The sequence below is a fragment of the Eupeodes corollae genome, chromosome 2 (assembly GCF_945859685.1).
Source record: "Eupeodes corollae chromosome 2, idEupCoro1.1, whole genome shotgun sequence".
NCBI classification, from domain to species: Eukaryota; Metazoa; Arthropoda; class Insecta; order Diptera; family Syrphidae; genus Eupeodes; species Eupeodes corollae.
Window position 1 is genome coordinate 72,300,610 of NC_079148.1, and position 19,682 is coordinate 72,320,291.

Genomic DNA, 19,682 nt, shown 5'->3' on the forward strand with positions numbered 1-19,682 from the left:
CCAGAACAAAAGCGGGGATACCATCCGGACCAGCTAAAGTACAAGTGCGAAAAAATATTTGCCCCATAGAATCATTAACTCGCTCAAGTACAGGCGGAGTCATAACACTCACTAGCAGCGTTGAATAGGCGGCGAACTACCCAGAAAAGAGATTTGCTTCTAAAGAGCTCATATGGAGTGGATGACGAAGAGAACTCCTCATATTTTTTACAAATGACCAAACATTTTTACTGCCTTTGGGACATTGCAGTATTTTTTGCCGTAATTTTTGGTCATGTAAAAATTTGGTCCGTTAAATATGGGTGTTGCAGGCCTTCCTGGCTTGAACTTATTCTGGCTATAAATTTGATTGCCCAATTAATTTTACCTTCATAAACTGCAAACACCTCGCACTTGGGCTGTTAAGTCGAGGTTCTGATCTTAAATGTGCAATAGCTGACTCTAACGTTTTATAAATTTAAAAAAAAAGAATATATATTTTATTTAAAACTCTAAAACTCTACTTTTATATTTTCTACTAAATAAATTTATTTATTAAAAAAAATGAGATAAAATAAATAATATCCGTTTGGTATAGCAATCAATTGCAATACAAAATGCCAATCAATTGATTTGATTAAAAATGAATCATACAAAATAAACTACATACAAAAATGCATTTGTACTTGTATAATGTATATTTACCTATTAATATTTTCCATATGTAAATATTTGTTCAGTTATTTATGAAGGCTTGTACGAAAAGAAACAAAAAAATCAAAATATTAATCTCTTTTTATATAAATACAAAATATTTATTTCTTTTTATAGCAACCAATTTCAATCACATGAAGGCAGGTAAACCTAACGGTTGGTATACCATATACCTATGTTTCCATATTGAAATTAAAAATAATAAATAATCTTTTTTTGTTTTGTTTATGTTTACAGACAGACACTACCAATCTATTAATTAAAGACGCACCATGATATTATGTATGCGTTTTAATAAAACGAATTTTCATTCAAATTCGTTATTTTTTAATGTTGATTTTTCCAATAAAAATTCGTATCGGTCACACCACGACTAGGTTAAAAATAATATTTCTTTTTATTGGCATTTTATTAAAATAAATCATTGTAGACTTAATTTTAATTCTGTTGTTCAAAAAAAAAAATGAATATATTTTTGTCTGTTTCTACTTGAACCTAGTATTAAATTTTATTTTATGAAAACTTGAACAAATGTAATGACTTTTTAGAAGTTAATGGAATTGCGATGCTCTTTTTATGGTTTTATTGTTATTCATTTAAGAATATGGCCAATTTATCGATATTCGGGAATAATTAGTTTTGAATTGCGACACATAGAAACAATATGGCAAGTATTGCGTTCGTAAATAAAATGCACACAGTCTTTTTAAAAATATTTCAAGTATTTTAACTTCCCATAGGAAGTTCTGGTAATGAGCCCAATTTGTCGAATTGAACATTTTGACATTTCTCGGCGTTTCAAGGTCCTTACATTAGCTTCAAATTAATTTTATTCATTCAATTTGTATTTGTTTATATTAGAAATAAAAACTTTTTAGAAATGCTACTAAAATTATTGAAAATTGGTTTTCGAATAAAAACCTCGTTAACCAAAATAAATTTTGAAATCAAACTATTTCGTCAAAAGAAAAACATTTAAATGTTTTTAGAATAATTCAACTGAACATTTTTTTTTAGCAAAACACGAAAACCTACAAACCTTTCAAGCAAGGCAAATTGACAAACGTTTTGGGAAGTTATCCAGTGTGGGTCGAATCTTAGCCTCTTTTAAAATGTTTTAAATCTACTTTTTGATTTCTCAAAAAAAAAAAAATTCATTTGAAAATCGTTAGAGAGGTTTTGATTTTCAAATTAATTGTTTATGTGTAAATACAATTTTTCACTTTTAGTTGAATAATAGCTTTGGTACGCAGCTACATACAACCTATTTTTTATTTTTTCAAAAAAATAAGTACCCATTTTCCCGACATGTTTTATATTTTTTTAAAATCAAAAACAATGACATTTTTGATCACCAAATAGTTTTGACTCAGTATAAAAAAAACACTGAACTCGTTTGGTTAGTTATTGAGTGCAATTGTTGGAAAACAAACTGCATTGGCAGCAACAAAGTCATTTAGTTAACTGTATTGAAATCACCGGATTAAATAATGTCGACAATAACAACTCGAAGAGTGTTGCGCTTAACATCTTCCGAGATGCCTTGGGAGTTGAAGTAAAAGAGAGTGATATAAGCAAATGTTATGTGAAGCAAAAAAGAGGCATTGAAAAGACTGATATAATTAAAGAGAGCAAACCGATAATCTTCTTGCAACTATCTAATCTCACTCTTAAACATCGAATTATGAAGGAGAAATCGTTACATAAACAGAAGCTTAACTCTTGGGGAGTAGACAGCAGCAACAGCAACAGCAGCAGCAGCAGCAGCAGCAGCGGCAACAGCAGCAGTGGAAGGAGGCAAATTTACATTAACGATGCACTTACAAAGTTTTCTCATGCATTGTTGATGAAAGCAAAGGCAGTAAAGAAGGAGAAATCTTATAAATATGTATGGATTAAAAATAATAGAATTTTTATTAGAAAGATTGAAGGTAGTGATCCCATCCAAATTAGGTCTTTTGAAGACCTTGAGAATATTCCTTAATTTTTGTTATTATGAATCCTAATTTTGAATTAAATAATGATGATGTTCCTACCTTTAATCTTAATATTTCTAATAGTAACAATTGTGAGCAGATCTTTACTTCTAAACCTTATTGCTCTAACAAATTCCTCTTGATTCACCAGAATATTAGAAGTTTGCGTGAGAATTTCGCTTGCCTTGTTTCCCACCTAAATTCTTTTGCTTGTTTACCTGACTTTTTGTGTGTTTCGGAGATTTGGATATATAATTTTGAGAAAAATGATTACTTTTTGCCGGGTTATAACTTTTTTGCTAAAACAAATGATGATTATTGTGCTGGAGGTGTAGGTTGTTTTGTTAAGGAAAATTATGAATGTGTATCAACTGTGTTAGATTTTGTGAGCGCTGATATTTTAAAACTTACTTTTAAATTAGATAAAAGAGATTTTGTTTTGCTTTGCATTTACAGATTGCATAAATATAGTTTAACGGAGTTTATGTATGAATTTTCTAAGCTCTTGTATGCCGAAAAAGCAAAAAATTTATTAATATTGGGAGATTTAAATATCGACATTTTGGAGGATTCTGATGCTGTTTCTGCTTATTTGTCCTTACTTGCAGCCCATGGTTTGGCTTCTTTTATAACCGAACCAACAAGACCGGTTTCCGGAACATGTTTAGACCACATATATGGTCGTTTTTCCAATTGCTCTTTTGACACAATTGAAAAAGGCGTATTCAATTTAGGTATAACTGATCATGCCATGACTGGTCTTTTGATGAGTTCCCCTGGTAGCATTGAACCAATATCTACTGATAAAAGTTTTGAAGTTACTAAAATTGACTATTTAAAATTGAAAAGCAAGCTTTGTTTTGAAGAGTGGCAATCGGTTTACTTGGAAAGTGATGCTTCGAAAGCTTTTGATACTTTTTTCGATATTCTTAAAAATTATATTGTTCAATCCAGTGTTACCTTCAAACTAAGGAGTAAACAAAAAAAACTTAAGCCTTGGATAAACAACTATATTTTAAATAAAATTCATCTGAAAAATAAACTAAGAACTAAATGTATCAAACATCCGCTAAACCGAAATTTATTGAAGCGTTATAAAGATATGTGCTCTCAACTTAGAAAAGAAGTTCCATTGTGTAGAGACAGATACTATGAAAATCAATTTGAGCAAGCTAAAGGTGTTATTAAAAAGGAATGGAAATTAGTAAACAGTCTTCTTAATAAACCAAATTCTAACAAAAAGGATTTTAACATAGAAATTGATGAAGATGAAATGTCTATTAATAAGACTTTAGCTATTGCTAATAAATTCATTGATTACTTTGCCAATGTTTCAGTTTCCTTGCAATCTTCTTTTTGTCCCACCTGTGCAATCTGTAGCTCTTCCAGTATTTGTGGTGATCCTTTGAACCAAAACACATTTTTTTTCGAACCTATAACTGCATTTGAACTTTTGAGAAGTATTGGTTCGCTCAAAAATTCGAAGACTTGTGGAGCTGATGGTATATCAAGCAATATGCTTAAAACTATAGCTTGTTACTTAGTTGATGTTTTGGCTTATTTATTTAACCAAAGCATCTTTTCAGGAAAATTTCCGGATGCGTTGAAGTGTGCAGACATTGTTCCTATTTTTAAAAAAGGATCAGCGAAAGAAGTGAAAAATTATAGACCAATTTCAATTCTATCTTCTATAAGTAAGATTTTTGAAAAAAGTATCAAGAACAGATTAATTGATTTCTTAAATAAAAACAACTTCTTTAGTTCCCTGCAATTTGGGTTTCAGAAAGGTAAATGCACGGAAGACGCTCTTCTAAAATTTTGCTCCGAGATTTTCTTTAACCTAGATAGTAAAAAGTGTTCAGCTGGCTTGTTTGTCGATATCACTAAAGCTTTTGACATGGTTGATCATGATATCATGTTGTCTAAATTGGAAAATGCTGGTATTCGAAGCTTTATGAGAGATTGGTTTGGCTCCTACCTTGTTAATAGATCATTACGAGTAAAAATTAACAATACTAGAAGTGGCTTCAAATTTCTTAATATTGGAGTACCACAAGGCTCTGTGCTTGGTCCAATATTGTTCTTAATTTACATTAACTCTTTATTTAAATTACCATTCAAGTCGAAAATTACCGCTTTTGCAGATGATGTTGGTTGTGCCTATGGTGCTGATAGTCCCCTTGATCTTGTTGCAGATATAAATTGGGATTTGAATCTTTTTAGGTCGTGGTTTGCTGAACATAAATTATTAATAAGCTCTAAGACGAAAATTATGTTTTTCAGCCTTTCTTCTCAGAATGTTTTCGAACCGGAAATCTTTTTTCATGAGCCTGAGTGCAAAAAGTTTAAACTTCATAGTTGCTCTTGCTCTTCTGAAACAAGCACGATCACTTACTGTGACCACCTATTTTGTAGTGATCTTTGTTTTCAAATTGAAAAAGTGGATGTTTTTTAATATCTAGGACTGCTAATCGACTCAAAGATGACCTTTAGTAATCAAACTGAGAATTTGCAAAAATATTTTCGTACTACACTCAGGCACTTCTTCTTTCTCCAAAAAGTTTGCTCACCCGACCTTCTTAAAAAAATTTATTATGGGATTTTCCACTCTAAACTACAATATGGAATTGCCTGTTGGGGCGGAACGCACTTTTCCAAAGTTAAACCAATTCTTACTCTCCAAAAGTATGTTATTAGAATAATAAGCAGAAAACGGCGACTGCATCACAGTTTTCCATTATTTGTGAGACTAAAAATTCTTCCAATTCGTCACCTCTATTGTTTCAAAGTCCTAAAAACTTTTTTTTGCGCTCAGGAAATCTAAATTTTAGAATTTTAGACAGTCATAACCTACGAAACAACTTGCAATATCTTGTATCTATTCCTAACTTCCGGACTACTACTTTTCGAAATTTTTATACTGTTGCTTCTTCTAGATTATTTAATAAACTACCTTGTATGTTAAGATCACTTATTTTACCAAATCTCTTTATGAAACATCTTAAGAGTTGGTTGTTTGAATCTGATTTCGGTGATTTGGAAAAAATTATGTTTTCATAAACTTAATGTTTTTTGTATTTTCCTTTTAATTTCTGGTGAATTTTTGGGAATTGGTTTTCTAATTTGTTGAAATTTTTGTATCTGGTCGTTCTTTTTGTAATTCCTTAATTAAGATTTTCTGGGCTTTGCTTTTATTTTTTTAATTGTGATTCTCTTTGATTTATTTTCCAATTGTACATATTTATATTTATACTTGAAGTTAAAAATTAAGGGTCACCCCACCCAATTTATTTATTTGATTTTTTGTTAATTACCGAAGTGGCATTTAATACTGTTTTATTTTCTAACAATAATGCCACTACTTATTTCAAAATTTTTATTTACATTTATGTCTTATTGAACTTGATGTATCTAAACTTATTATAAGAAATAAATGAATTTAAACCTAAAAACTTAAAAACAAAATAACCAGTCTATGAGACGTACCCTTCTGGAGCAATACAAACTGATTTTTTTTTATTTTGAAAGAAGCCAAATTAAGAACAACATTTTTAGCGAAAATATAGAAAAATGTATCGGCGTTTTTGAGAAAATTCGAATTTTCGATTTTTGGCAAAAAAAATTTGATGGTCTTAAAAAAAATAAAATAACGTCTAAGACGAATGCTTTTAGCTTTAGGCGCCAGGACAGACAGAGAGACGGTAAGATTGCAGGAACCCACTTTTTTGACTTCTCTACTATCGTTTCATTGATTGATTTGATGAGATCTCGAGTTTTTAATTTTTTACGAATGCAATACTTGCCGTATAATTCCTATATATCGTAAGTAAAAAAGAAACATTTTGGTTGACTTGATACTAAATTAATATTATTTTGAAAAAAAAATTAAAATTCAAATTTTGAAACTGTCAGAATTTTTATAAAAATAAGGATCTACAAACACGAATATTTCATTAATAGATGAAGGAATTTACTTCAAAATTATTGAATTCGTTGCAAAATTTTATTGTTAACTTAAGATTATACCGGATTTTTTTTTTGGCATTCTATAAGTAGTATAGTAGAAAGTTCTCAAGAAAACCCATCGACAGTAATTGGTACAACTGAAAGAAGACCTTTAGAATAATAATACAACCAAAAAAATAATAATACAAAAAAGAGGCTGGGATGCGACCCACACTGATAACTTCCCATCCCGTCTGTCGATTTGTCTTGCTTAAAAGTTTTCTATAAGTACTCGTATCAATTTTTACCAAATTTGCGTACTATTTTTTGTAATCTACAAACTATTTTTTATGAAAAAATGGACTGTTGGATTTTTATATAAAAATTACTGAATATCGGAAACAATATTTTCTGGGAAATAAAATAAGATTGAAGCCAATATTTTTAATTTTTGAAAAACTATTTGAGTCGAAGTAAATTTTTACCAAGTTTAAGTATTGTTTTTTTTAGAGTTTTATTTTTTGTACCAAAACTGTCAATTGGATTTTTTTTTCAAAATTGTACTGAATGTTAACAACAATATTTTTTGAAAGATAAAAGTAAATTAAAGCCAATATCTCAAAGTTTTGAAAAGATATTTGAGTCGAAAATCAATCTTTACCAACTTTTATTAATTTTTTGTTTAGGTTTTTATTTTTTGTAAGAAAACTGTCCATTCGATTTTTCTCAACATTTTTCAGAATGTTGAAAACAATATTTCTTATAAGATAAATGAGTTTGAAGCCTAAATTTTAAAGTTTTGAAAAGATATTTGAATCGATATTTAATTTTTATTAACTTTGAGTAATGTTTTTTTTAGAGATTTATTTTTTATAAAAAAAAACTGTCAATTCGATATTTCTCAAAATTTTGATTTCAAAAACATTATTCTTAGTTGCACAAAATTGTTGTGGAGATGAAATAATATTTAAGTCGTAAAATTTTGGACTTTGGAATTTTTTTTCAGTTTTTTTGATTTATAAAAAAAACCGTTAAATGGATTTTTTTTTAAATATACTTCTTTGATATCACGTAACAATATATTATATACAATTTAATTCCAGTCTCTAGCGTTTTTGGTTCGTAAGATATTTAACCAAAATTAACACGAATTGTCAATTTTGGTTAAATATCTTACTAAAATTTTTTGAAAAAAATCAATATAACGGTTTTTTTTTATAAATCAATAAAACTGAAAAAAAAATTCCACCTCTAAAATTTTACGACTGTAATATGATTTCATCTCTAAAACAATTTTGTGCAACGAAGAATAATGTTTTTGACATCTGATAAAATTTTGAGAAAAATCTAATTGACAGTTTTTTTACAAAAAATAAAAACCTAAACAAAAATTAATAAAAGTTGGAAAAAATTGATTTTCGACTCAAATATCTCTTCGAAAATTTTAAATATTGACTTCAAAGTAATTTCATCTTATAAGAAATATTGTTTTCAACATTTGGTAAAATTTTTAAAAAATTCGAATTGATAGTTTTTTTACATAAAATAAAACTCTAAAAAAAACAATACTAAAACTTGGTAAAAATTTACTTTCGGCTCAAATAGCTTTTTAATAATTAAAAATATTGGCTTCAAACTTATTTTTTTTTTTCACAGAAAATATTGTTTTCAATATTCAGTAATTTTTATATAAAAATCTAACAATCCGTTTTTTCATAAAAAATAGTTTGTAGATTACAAAAAATAGTACGCAAATTTGGTAAAAATTGATACGAGTACTTTAAAGGAAGACAAATCGACAGACGGGATGGGAAGTTATCAGTGTGGGTCGCATCCCAGCCTCTTTTTATTACTAGTATTGGTTTGTGCGATATTTTGGGCTAACCAAATTTGTTTGTTTTTGAAAATAATTGAAACATTAAAAATATATTTGTTTGTAGTGAAGGTTTTTGCCTGCAAATCGATAAAACATACGAGTACATTAATTTCAATTTTCAGAAGATTTTGATATTTCGTTCAAGCATGATAAACATAAAATTGGTATTTTATATATAACTTTTATCTTATAGACTTCATAAAGAATAAAATTTGATTTTGTTCATAAATTCTATTTTTTTTGTATCATTTCGTTGTTTTTTTGCCTGTGGTAAACTGGGCCCAACAACAAGATGCTCAATTCTAAGGTAATGTATAGTTATCAAGAAATCTCGTTGGAAACTTAGCTCATTTAAGCGACCCAGAGTGTAAATAGATAATTTATAACAAAAAATTATAGATGAACAAATAATTTAATATCTATGTGTGTAATAATAAATAATAACAATAAATTATAACAACTATCCATCAACTTACCTTAAAAGATAATCTCGTAAGCCTCTGCATTGTGAGCCGAAATTTATTGATTAATCGTTTTATTTTTACTAATTTAAGTAGACAAATATTAATTATATTTAGTAGGCTTAAATATTGTCCACAGATATATAGATTAAACTATATTTAACAAAACTACAAAAAACATTAAATTGTAGGGAGTGTTTAAATGATTATAAATTGTTAATTTAATTGCTTATTATACTTAAAATGCAATTTGTTAGTGCAACAACAAACTAGAAAATTGTATCGAGTAAACATTTAAGTGAGTTTTTTAATATATCATATAATACAATTTAGGGGCACTTTTCATATCTAATTCCGTACGTTCCAATAACTTCTTCATAACTTGTGCTTGAGATAACAATCCGAACTTATAACCTGTGTATCAAAATGTTCACTTCCCATTTGGTGCATGTCACGATTCAAAGCTTAAAAAAATTCACATTTAACAAATTACTTTTGCTGTTTTCTTTTGAAGATGACATTTTGTACTTTAAAATTTTTACAGCTCAAATGTTTATATAAATTATATGAATATTTCTAAATAAACTTTAAATTTTCTTTTTCTATTTCCAGAACTTACATATAAGTAACTTGGCAACCATACGTAATACTATGAATTTTCAGGTTATAACTAGCCACAATTTAGTAAGAAAGCACTCCTACACTTTCTCTACTACACTCCTAACATGACCATTCCAACTAAGTGTCATGATAAACCAGATCCTTGATCTCTTTGTTTTATCGACATATTTGATTGGAGTATTTTTAAGTGAAACAACTGAAAAGCCTATGCTACTATGGTTTGTAGATCATTCAATTCATCCGAGCTTGCAAGAAAAGTAAAGCTGCACACCATCAGAAAATATTTGCAAATTCGTAAATCATTTAAAAAAAGCAGTGGACCCGATTTAGATCCCTGAGGAACTCTTCTCAATACATTTCTGAACTGTGATCTAGAATCTTCATATATTCGAGTATATCAAAAGCTTTAGAGAAATCAAACAAGGTTACAAAAGTTACTAAATCATTGCTGATAGAAGTTCGAATATCTCTGATCAAATTTTATCAACTACGACGGTAGTCCTAGAAATACCCGACCTGGCGTACAGGATGCGGTTGTTGTTTGTAGAATGACTATGGTAGAGAGTACTAAATTTGTAAAGCTTAAGTTTGAATATTGACGACGGTACGTTGTTTGGCAGCTATTAATAGTGAACGCTCTCAGTGAATTTTTATAATCATGGAACAATTTGGTCTCTGTTATGTGATCAAATCAAATGGGGTGGCGCAACAGTCCTTTGTGAACCAGGGCCTAGTGACTTACAACTCTCAACCATTCCTGTGTGCGAGTAATGTTGTCAGGAATGGAGGGGACCTACAATTTTATGCCGAATCCGAACGGCTAGTTTGAGAAAGCACTTTTTCATGACAAGAATTACTCTTGAAGGATTTGTCAATTCCTCGCAAGAGGCAGTACCCGCGAAAATTAATTTTTTTTAAATTAAGGTGGCACAGGCAGGGATTGAACCCAAGACCCCTTGCATGACAGTCCAACGCACTAACCATCATGCCACGGGTACTACTCTGTTATGTGATACAATACTTATATTTGAAAGTCCTCAGCCCAACCAATATCAAAGTGGATTTAAGATTTTACTCTGGAAGAGTCGTGTTCCTCCGTTTACAATAGTTAAATATTGAAGGGCAGAGTCTAAACAAGGTGGTACCAAGACGAACATCGCAGTGGTCGGCCAAAAAAAGTGACCACGCCAGAAATGATGAATACAGTGCAAAAAATGGTATTTGAAAGCATTTGAAAAGGTGCTGTATTGACTGAAAATTTGGACACGAAAAAGCTGTGAGTAGGGTGGGTGCCGTGATTACTCACAATGGAAGAAAAACAATGTCGTGAGGATGTTTCAATCGAGTGTTTGGTGAAGTTTTACAGAAATAAAGTAGAGTTTTTGCGTAGACTTATAACCATGGATGAAACATAGGTCCATCACTTCACATCTGAGACGAAGGGACAGTCAAAACAATGTACTAAATGGGTGAATCGGCTTCAAAGAAGGCAAATACAGTTCAATCCGCAGGCAAGGTCATGGTGTCAGTTTTTTTGGAATGCACGTTGTTTAATTTTCGTTGATTATCTTCAGAAAGGAAAAACAATCAAAGGCGAGTATTATGCAAACTAATTGCAGCGTTTAAGTGACAAAATCAAGAAAAAACGGAAGATTTTTTCGAAAAAGAAAGTTTTGTTTTATCGAGACAATGCATCACACATTGTTATTGCGATGGTCATAATCAATGAGTTAAAGTTCGAATTGCTCCCGCACGTACCATATTCGTCCGATCTATCCCCTCGGACTATTTTCTGTTTCCAAACTTGAAAAAATGGCTCGGTGGTAAGCGATCTGAAAACAATGAAGAGGTGGATTCTGCTGTTGATGGCTACTTTAATGATCTCGCCGGTTCGCACTATAAACAGGAAAAAACTGTATCGAGCTAAAAGTAGACTATGTAGAAAAGGTCGGGTACTTTTCAATCTACCCTCCTATGCTCAGGCTCAAGATTATTTGTTTCCAAGAAACCAGAAAGCTCAAAATGAAGAAGGTGTTCGATGTCTCTTGAAAAGTATGGCACAATTGATAGAATCCTATATTCAGTTGGACAAAGTTTGGTACACTGCGCGGTAGTTTGTGAACGGGAATAACTTTCGCGAACATCAATACCGAAGATGAACATGCTGTGAAGATGACCAAGCCAGTTTTGGATAATGGAAAGGGGGTATATCTCGCTTTAACGATACAAGAGAGCATTGGGTATTCGAAGCATTAATTTCCACGCGGTTTTTTATTCCCCATTGAACAGTACTGCTTAGGTCGGAATTTTATGAACTTTTCATATTTTATCGTTGCAATTCCACATACGAAGGAGAGGGATGTAAATCTGAAAACGAATATGAAAAGCTAAGAGTACTATCGTCAGCAAAACAATGTATTGTATTAGATGATGCAGGTCGGCAGGAGATTATTAAGAACAATGAGAAAGAGTGTTGGAGATAGAACAGAGCCCTGGGGCACACCAGCATTTATTTTGTGGTTTTCAGACTTGAATCCATCCAATACAACTTGTATTCAACGGTTTGAAAGGTAAGAAAGGTAAGTAAGGATAAGAAACATCAAGTGCAATAATTTTACTTTTTCCAAAGCGATATAAACATTTGCTCCACTGTTCGGTGAGATGAACCATGAGATCACCAGTAGAACTATCACTTCGAGAGCCGTATTGACGGTCATTAAAAAGCTTTTCATCTTCAAGATATTTCTTGAGCTGATAATAAATCAGGGTTTTCATGACCTTGTAATGAAGGGACGTAAGTGCAATCGGTCGGTAAATAGAGGGTGATAAAGATTCGCCTTTTTTGGTGGATGGGCTAGACAATAGCAGTTTTCATCCTCTCGGAACGAGACCGTAGGAGTAGGATAGATGAAAAGGCTTACGCAGTGGTTTTGCAGGGTTAAAGAACACCTCTTCAGAACAATAGCGGGGATACCACCCGGTATCCCTTTTTCAGTAGGGTTGGCTTTATGGCAACGGAAACTTATTTCTTTGGCCCTAATAGTCTATTTACAGCTCGCATTTTTCTAAGGTCTGATGCTTTTAACCCTGTTCGGGATAAAAGTTTTATTTTCAGGAGAATTAAACTTGCGCTGGCGTCAAAGTCACTATCGAAAAAACATAGTGACCAATGAAAGGTCATTAAGTAATAATTGAGACCGTCCAAGTTAGCTTTCTCGTATTGCCAAACGGTTCTCCTAGGAGCTCCTTCTTTATCTGGACACTTTTGACACGAGAAATTTGCAGATAAAACACAATGATCAGATACAAATAAACTTACAATTTATTTATGTTATTATGTTATGTTATTTTGTTATAAAATAAGATTGTCTAAAATGTCACTTTTTCGCTTACAAAAATAGAGTCCTTAATGAATACATTTTCATTTATTTTTATATATCCTTCGCATGTTCCCTAAATTTTTTATTTTTTAAACATGAGAAAATAATATCATACCCTTTAGATCGTGTTTGAGAAAAAAAAGTATAGATATTCAAAGCGTGTACAAAAGTTTTAATTACGTATCCATTAGTGCGATTCAAAGCTGCTACCGTCGTTTTGTAATGCACCTGTTATACTTCCGGCCTAAGGCTTCAGCTACACATATCGAACTATCAATTACATGTAAGCAAATCCTTATAATGTGTAAATGCTTTTGAATTTTAAGTAAAAATACAAAATAAAATATCCCTTCGTGACTGAAAGTGCACCATGTCCAAAGTGCAATGTTAATTGCGTGAATTTATATCCAGGCCAGCATCTCTTTTATAAATTTTATTCCCTTTCGTTAAGGGTATGGGACTGCCACTGCACGTCAACGATACAAAAAATAGACCTATATTAAATTTAAAAAAAATGAAATAGCTTCCTGCACAAATGGAGTTTTGAAAATGCAAAAACCAAGCTAAAAAAAATTGTAAAAATTCATCATATTATAGCTACGTATATGAAGACTGTAGGTACATAAACGCGCCATGTGCCACGCACAGCAATTCGTATCAGCCGTTTCCACATCCACATCCACATAGAGTCATAGCCATTAAACATTTTATGGGCCCGTTGCACCTCCTGCTGGCTTTTGCTGCCATTGCACGAATGTGCAGCAATTAATTTTGAGCTCCGTAATTGTCATAAACAATTTCATAAATAAAATTTAACTTAATTCACTTATGGAATCTGCTCTCGTGGGCAACTTTCCTCGCCATCAATAAAGAAGTCATGTGGCGGCGGCGGTAGCGGCAGCGGCGACTGCTGTCATTCCCCGTTTCCACCCATTTAGTGCCAGAATCTGAAAACTGAAATCCTGGTAATCATACTTATACAATGCTCCCAATCTTCCCTGCTAAAGTGTATAATATAGATAGTCACTTTTATTCACAATCAGGATGCAAATGCCTTCATCAGATTCAGATCAATGTGAGCAGTGAGACTATGCCTTGCTCCCCGCTTGACTCGGACAGTTCCCGAAATATAGACATCAGGATTGGTATGATTTTGATTTGAAGTTTCAGTCACGTAGGTATCAAACTGAGGACAAATATACAGGCGGTGGTGCGGTGGCGGTGCCGGTGCCTGGAAAGCTATCCACATCTACATATTTAGCCATTTCAAATTCGATATCCATAAACATTTACATATGTTTTCCGGATCCGGGTGTTCAAGTTTTGTGGAAGTGAGAGCCGACTCCATTTGTAATCATAGCCTAGCAATCGAGATTATATAGGAACCTGGTTGTGTCGAAAAGTCAATGTATATACTCATAGTTGCCACAGTAGGAGCTCCTTTTCTGCTGCTAGGGCATTTTGTTTTTGGGGATTTTGTGGCCTCCTTTAAGCTGAACCAATTTTTATTGTACACAAAATTATGCTAATACAAAGCCGTTTTGAAACGGTATGGGAAAAATACATTTTTTGTATACATATATATTTAAGTGGCTGAGTTTCATGTGTTTTAGGAAGAATTTGAGGCGTGAGCAGGTTCATGATAAGGGGCTTCTTAATTTTGTTGGTTTTCAACAAATTATTATTATTATATATTTGTTTGAAAATTGTAAGTTATTTTTAGTTGAGAATTCAGAAATGAGATAATGAAATAGGTTTTTTCAAAAAATGACTATAGTTATAAATTTTCACAATAATTGAGAAGATTTCTTTTCTTTGAAATTAAGACAAGTTTTTGGAAAAGAAATATCTCACTTTTTCGAGACTTAATGTAAAAAGATAATGGAAATGATTGTATGTTTAACTAAATCGCAATATTTGAAAAATCGAAATTCGAAGAGATAAGTTTACGTCAGTATTTGAATTTTTAGAAAATGTTTTTATTGTTTTGAAAACATGCTATAAGAAATCATTTCAGAATGGGTCAGAGTCTTTAAAGACCTTAAAATAGCCAAAGCAGCTGGGCAGGACATTTTCTTTTGATCTTATTCTGAAGAGGTGTTCTTCCACATTGGCAAAACTACGTTAGCTTTTTCATTTTTCCTACTCTTCAGGACTAGTTTCGCAAAGATGTTGGTTAGCTTTTATTTGTCAGCAAATGGTTTACAGGTCATCTCATGGTTTCTTACACCGGAAATTCGCACAAATCTTTAGAGTTTTGGAGAAAGCTACATTATTGCTGATGTTTTTAAAGTATTTGATAAAGTTTAAAGTTAAGTTCTTTTCATAAAATTGAGTGTTTTTGGTCCCCTACTTCTTTGGATTACAAATTACCATTGAGTTTGTTGAGTAAGCGATTATGGGAATGCGTTTAAGTCGGCTCTCATAAAATAAACCATGGGTTCCCCACTAGGACTAATCCTGTTTCCCAACTCACTCTCTTTTATTTTTATTAACAATATCCTCATTGAAATTTTCACATAATTAACCTGCTAACCGAAACATTCGGAAAATCTCGAAATTCTTGATATCTGGTGATTGTTTTTGAAAGAACTTATTTATGTCTTAATCGTGAGTAAAACTTAATTTTCTCGGCGAGTACTTCAAGATAGTTCATTAATTTATGTCATTTGTCAGTCATTTAAAGTGTACTGTCTTAATTTTTCTTAGTTAGTACATAATTATAATTATAAAGTTAAAACACTTCAGTGGTACTGTAAAGTGCACAGGGGGTCGTTCTTATGCCGTTCAATGTGAATATGGAATGCTTTACCAGATTTATTTTCATTACTAAAATTAAAGGAATTCAAAACCTATGTGCTCGTCGCATTAAGTACCGAAAACCCCATGTGTATGAGGTCCGTAAAGCTGGAAACACCACAATCGAATTTCCAATGCCCGCCATAAGGCAAATATATCCGATAGAAATCTTCAAAAGACACTCGGTAAGAGTAGTGTGGTACCGAGTAGTGTGGGACTCTTACCGCACTAAAACCACCGGTGAATCAGGACCAATCTATGAAAGATCGACAAATGATTTTTATTTCTTAATTTTTAAATCGCGTTGGGGGAAGTTTAAGGTTATAACACTTTCCCGTAGCTTTTAGCCCATCAGTTCATGAGGCTTGGTTCTTCTTAATCTCCGAACATTGTCTCGTACATTTAATACGGTCTCCATTTCAGAGTTAGTATGACTTTGCAGTCGCTGATTGTGTGATACAGCGTGTTTCTTAACCACTTCTGTAACCATTTCAATTTGAAGGTCACGATGTAGATCGCTATTTCTTATATACCAAGGGGCATTTATTATTCCACGAAGGACCTTGCTTTGGAATTTTTGGATGGGTTCAGCATTTGTTTTCTTTGTACAGCCCCATAGTTGGATGCCATATGTCCAAACGGGTTTCAATACTTGCTTATATAACATTAGTTTGTTCTGGATAGATAGGTCAGAGTTCTTTCCTATTAACCAGAACATTTTTCTGTACTTCAAGTTTAGTTCTTCTCTTTTCTTTTTGATGTGTTCTTTCCATTTAAGCTTTGCATCCAAATTCATTCCAAGGTATTTGGCGGTATTGGAGTAAGGTACTTCTGTACTGTTTATAAAAATTGGAACATTGTTTATGTTTTTGTTTGTAAAGTTTATATGCGTCGATTTTGTTTCGTTTAATTTGATACGCCATTTGTGCGTCCAATCACTAACTTTATCGACTGCATTTTGCAATTTTTGTGTAGCCTTCGTAACGGATTTATCTGGCACCAATATTGCAGTATCATCAGCAAAGGTGGCCATGATAGCGTTGATGTCCACTGGAATATCCCTTGTATATAACAGATACAGGGTTGGTCCTAGGACACTTCCTTGTGGTACACCGGCTTCAATTTTCTTAAGTTCCGAGTAACTTTGGTAGTACCGTACTCTAAAGAGTCGGTTCGTAAAGTAGGATTTCAGTAGTTCGTAGTACTGCCTGGGGAAGTCCCTATGCAGTTTGTACTCAAGTCCCAAGTGCCAAACCTTGTCAAAAGCTTGAGCAACATCTAAGAATACAGACGAGCATACTTGTTTTTCTTCAAGTGCCTTTTCCACAACATCCGTAATTCGATGCACTTGGTCTATCGTGGAATGTTTATTTCTAAATCCAAACTGATGGCTCGGAATTAGTGTTCTTTCTTCAATTATTTTGCTAAGCCTTTTCAGTATCAGTTTTTCAAATTGGTCTGTAAGATGTAACTTCTGTTGGTGGCTTACCTTGTTTAGGTATAACAATGACTTCCCCAATTTTCCAATGATGTGGCACATATCTTAGTTTAAGGCATGCGTTTATTATAAATTGGAGTTTCTTGAAGGCTATAATATACTTTGTGACCAAAAATATCAAGGGAAGCCTTTAAGTGTTCGGAGGTAATAAAATTTTATGAGGACGGGGGAAAAAACTAAGACATTATCTTAAACGTTAATTTTGAACCTATTTCAACTTGAAGAATTCAACATATAGTCATAGTCTTTTTTATGACGTATGCGTGTAAAACACATTGTCTTACATTTGTCAATATTTAAAATCAAAAGATTTTTATTGCACCATTACAAATTGATTAAGATCCTCTTTTAGCTTTTTACTTTCGCATAGATTAGAGATATGGAATTATTTAAAACAGAAGGCAAATCATTACAAAAATAAAATAAACAGCAATGCACCAAGGGTACTCCCTTGAGGTACACCAGAATTGACTATAAATTGAAGAATTTCCTGACTAAATTTAATGATGTGCATTTTTTGGTGAATGGCTGTGTTAACAAGCAAAAGTGCTGTATATGGGACGACACCAACCACGAGGTTCCCCAGGTATTAATGCATCCTCAATAAGTTACCGTTTGGTGTAGATTTTGAGCCGGCCGGCGGCGTTATTGGTCCGCCCTTTTTTTAAAACGAGGTAAGTGAGGTATTCACCGTCAACAGCGAGTTGACATAACGATGATAACTAATTTTGTATGGTCCAAATTGAAATATATGAACCTAGACGACATGAGGTTCCAGCAGGTCGACGCTAGGTGCCACACAGCAAACGTGACATTGACATTTTCATCATCCACTCGCCCTTATTGAAAAAACCCTTTATTTATCAAGAAATGTTAGTCTAATCAAAACAGAAAATAAATCAATGTTTAAAACATTCTTAGTATAAAAATTAAAGAAGAATGTAATATCTGGACTATTAGTTTAGTCAAAACTGAAATATACAATATTTAAAAAGGACTTTTAGTTTAGCTAAAACGAAATTAACTAAATTCTTTGATATTATTACTATAGTGATAGTCTTCCATCGTGAACGATCCCTCGCTTGCACTCTCCAGTCACCGAGCGCTCTGGCATCCGCAGTCACTTGGTCCTTGTACCGTAGGTTCGGTCTTCCTTGAGGGGTTGGCTGAGAAGAATTTCTTGGCTGGAGTGTTGTCGTCCATTCGCTCGATGTTGCAGAGCCAATGTAGTCGTCTTTTCTTGGCCTTCTGGACCACATCCACATCTTGGTACAGCTCATACAGTTCTCGGCTGTATCTTCTTATCCATTCTCCATCGTCCCATACAGGACCGAAAATCCGTCGAAAAATTTTTCTTTCGAAAGTGCACAGTATTAATTCCCCTATTTTACATATCGTCCAGCACTCGGCGCTGTAGAGTAGGACTGGTAAAATCAAAGTTTTGTATAGCAGACACTTTGTCTTTCGAGGGAGGAGTTTTGAACCCAATTGTCTGGCCAAACCGATCAGCAGCGGTTCGCTGTGGTAATTCTTCTTCGGATCTCTACTAAGGTGTCGTTCGTGGGATTGATGTTTGTTCCAAGATAACAGTGGCAGTGAATGATATCATAAGCAGCTTTAAAGTCGATGAAAAGATGGTGGGTTTCGACTTGAAATTTGTTGGTCTTTTCCAGGATCTGCCTCATTGTGAATATTTGGTCAATCGTTGTTCTGCCTGGGCTAAAGACGCACTGGTACGTGCCAATATTTGTGTTGCAGAAAGTTTTAAGACGCTCACACAGTACGTTAGATAGGATTTTGTATGGAACATTAAGCAGGGATATGCCACGGTAGTTTTCGCATAACATCGGGTCGCCATTCATTCTTCGAAGAGCTTGTGTCCCGGTTCTGAAACCAGAAGCTATTTGCTTCGACCTTTTAAAGAAACGTCGGGTGTTGTTCTTGGCCCGAGACTCCTCTAGATCTTTGAGCTGAGAAACTGCGGATGCTCTTTTCTTCCTTCGAAGGCCTTTTTCTCATTTCTCCTTTTGGTGCGGTACTCTTCTTTTGTCTCTCTTGTTTTCCGTTACCGCATCTGCACATGTGCATTTTCCGTCTACTTTTTCAATATCACGCACTCATCATCATACCACGGGTTCTTTTTCGGGGGTTGCTGGTAACCTATGGTGGTCTCAGATACATATTTTATTTTTTCGCGATATTGGTTCCACAATGTGTTGACGTCTGTAGTATCCGGGAGGATGGCGGCGGAGAGTCGAGTGCTCAGGCGCTAACTGTAGGCTCTGGCATTCTCCAATGTGCTAAGGCAACCGATGTTGAACTTCTTTCTTTGGGCCTGGGGGCTGGGCTGAGATCAGTTTCTAAATTGCACCTGGAGTGTAGAGTGTTTTTACATTCCGTACCGAGTCTGATTACCATAAGAGGGGGTTCATT